This window comes from Hemiscyllium ocellatum, chromosome 2, assembly GCF_020745735.1.
Source record: "Hemiscyllium ocellatum isolate sHemOce1 chromosome 2, sHemOce1.pat.X.cur, whole genome shotgun sequence".
NCBI classification, from domain to species: Eukaryota; Metazoa; Chordata; class Chondrichthyes; order Orectolobiformes; family Hemiscylliidae; genus Hemiscyllium; species Hemiscyllium ocellatum.
The window spans coordinates 30,489,761-30,493,007 of NC_083402.1; positions in this window are offsets into that span (position 1 = coordinate 30,489,761).

Here is a 3,247-nt window from a genome sequence, read left to right on the forward strand (position 1 = left end):
CCCGGGTCCCTGGTGCTGTGAGACAGCAATGCTAACCACTGAGCCACTGTTAATAAATATGATTTAAACCTTCATTCAGGCTGTGCTATACTTTGTATTTTACCTTTAGGTGATTTTTGAGCGTTCGTGAGTGATATTTTGTGCTGGTCTGCCCCTAACCCCACTTTACTCATAGGCTGCATTATTTCTATTAAGTGATTATCTATTAAGTGAGATTTTGCTGGATCGCAACTATGGCATTTTCGGAGAGCTACCTGTAGAAGGAGTGGCTGTGACAGTTCTGCAGAGGGACAATGCTTCCTTCTCTGCTGTGTGGATCTTCAAGGTCCTTGCGTGTCAGAAGCCAACATGTTATCACGGGGTTCGGTTTGCACAGAAACCCCAGCAGTTATGTGACTATGCTGCTAAGAGGGAACATTGCCCTCCCAAAGGTTAGGAAGAATCAGGAAATGTGAGTATTTGGGATGTGAGTTACTCTTCAAGTGGTACACAAGTTTGGAATCTCATGGAGTCAGAGAGATCTATAAAATGGAAAAATGTCCTTTGGCCCATTGCGATTGTGCTAGTTAGAAATGACCACCCAACTATTTTAGTCCCATTTCCCAGCACTTGGCCTGTAGCCTTGTAAGCTTTGACATTGCAAGTGTACATCTAAATATTTCTTAAGTGTTATGAGGGTTTCTGCCCCTACTATCCTTAAAGGCCCTGAGTTCCAGTTCCCATCACCCTCTGGGTGAAAAAGTTTTGCTTCACATCTCCTCTAAACCGTCTTTCCCTTTCCTTCAATCTACGCCCTATGGTCATTGAACCCCCCATCAAGGTTTCTTCCTGTCTATCCTTTCTGTGCCCCTCATCATTTTATGCATCTCCAATCATGTTGCCTCTCAAGTTGCTTGCACTCTAAGGAAAACAACTCTAATCTGTTTAAAAAAAACACGAAGAACTGCAGGTGTTTGAAATCAGGAAAAAAACCCAGAAATTTCTGGAAAAACTCAGCAGATCTGTCTACATCTGTGGAGAGAAAACAGAGTTAACTTTTCAGTTCCAGTTATCCTTCTTCAGTTCTGTTTTCATTTCCAATCTATCCCTAGTTATTCACTTGTTTTTAATGTATCTATAGAATATCTTGGGATTCTCTTTAACCCTACTTGCCAAAGTCATTTCATGGCCCCTTTTTGCTCTCCTAATTCCCTACTTGAGTAATTTCCTGCTTTCCTTATTTTCCTCAAAGGCCTGCTCAATTTTACCTTCCTCAAACTACTTCTTTTGCCTTTAGACTAAATTTAACTAAATAATAAGAGAATTTTTTTTTAAAATCTCCAATAAAATTGCCAAAGAGTTGAAATAAATGGAGATTTTTACCTCCAGAGAAGGCAGTCATTGGCATAAGTATCCAACAAGTGCCTCAGAATAAAACCAAACAAAGCAGCAGCAAATATTTCACTTATAATATCATGGAGGCAGAAAGCGAAGACTTCTGTACCAACAGTTGCTCACAGATTATGTTTTCACAGTAAATGACCTAAGAAATCATTCAGTGCTTAGGAGAATACATACTTTCCCCATGGTTCCTCTGGATTCACAAATACTACCACATCAATTGGAAGTGTCAGCTTGAAGTGGATACATGGCATCTTATTGTGCTGCACAACAATCTTTTGGAGGTTGTCGGGCCTAGTCAGCTCAAAGTGAATCTCTAGGTTTATGACTTTCTGAAAAGTTAAAAACAGTTATGTTCAAATTACAGCTATTGTTCAGGGTTATAAACTTAGAAGATTTGATGAGTCATTGAATGCAAAGCCATCAAGTAATGTGTGAAGCAGTGTGGTGCTCAAAAAATGGATGCCTAGACTCAGAATGTATCAGTGTGCACTTCCACGGCTAGAGTAATCTCCCAACATAGAAACAAAGAAGATAGGAGCAGGAGTAGACCATTTGACCCGTCAAGTCTGATCTACTGTTCAAAATAATTATGACTCATCATCAAACTCAATACTCTAGTCCTGACCTCCCCTCATATCTCTTGATCCAGTTAGCCGCAAGTGTGACATCTACCTCATTCTTGAAAACATACAATGCTTTGCTCAACCACTTTCTGTGATAGTGAATTCCAAAGGCTTACCACTCTCTAGGAATAAATGTCTCCTCATCTCAATCCTAAAACGTTTTCCCCCTATCCTTAAACTATAATCCCTCGTACTGAAATCCCCCACTATCAAGAACATTATTGCTACATCTAACCTATCTAGTCCTGTTAGAATGTTATAGGTTTCTATGAGATATCCTCCCTCATTCTTCTAAATTCCAGTGTATACAATCTTAAATGACTTAATGTCATCTGATGTATCATTCCTGCCATCCTGGGAATCAATTTGGTTACCCTGCATTCCCTTTACATGCACCCTTCCTCAGGTAAAGAGACCAACACTGCACACAATATTCTAGATACAGCCTCATCACTGCCATGTATAATTGGAGCAAATCTTGCTTGTTCCTGTACTCAAATCCTTTTACTAGAAAGGCCAACATACAATTTCCTTTTATTACTGTCTGCTGCACCTGTGCACATACAGCAACTGGTGTGCAAGGATACCCAAGTATTATTGAATATTCCCTTATATCAATTTACAGTTGTTTGAATAATAATCCATCTTCTTACTTTTGCTACCAGAGAGGAAAACCTCACAATTTTCCACATTATACTGCATCTGCCATGCATTTGCCCATCACTTAGCCTGTCCAAATCACACTGCAACATCTCTGAATCCTCGTCACTTCTCACCCTTCCACCCAGTTTCTCATCTAAATCATTAACATACATTGTGAATAGTTGCGGTCCTAGTACTGATCACTGTGATACCTCATTGGTCACTGCCTGCGTTTCAGAAAAAGACCAACGCATTCCTGCTTTTTGTTTCCTGCCTGCTATCCATTGCAGTACTCTATCCCCAGTTCCTTGCGCTTTAATTTTACGCATTAATCTCTTATGTGGGACTTTGTTGAAAGCTTTCTGAAAGTAAATCACATGTACTGGCTCCTCTGATCAGCTCTGCTAGTTACATCCTTGAAGAATTCATTAGATTTGTCAAGCAGGAAATCCCTTTTGTAAATTCATGTTTCTAAATCTGAAACCATCTCTTTAGCAATAAGCTAATATGACATACCCTGCTATCTCTACACTGGCTAACGCTTGGCACTGGAAGTAATCCTGAGATCACTATCTTTGAGGTGTGACTCTTCAGCTTAC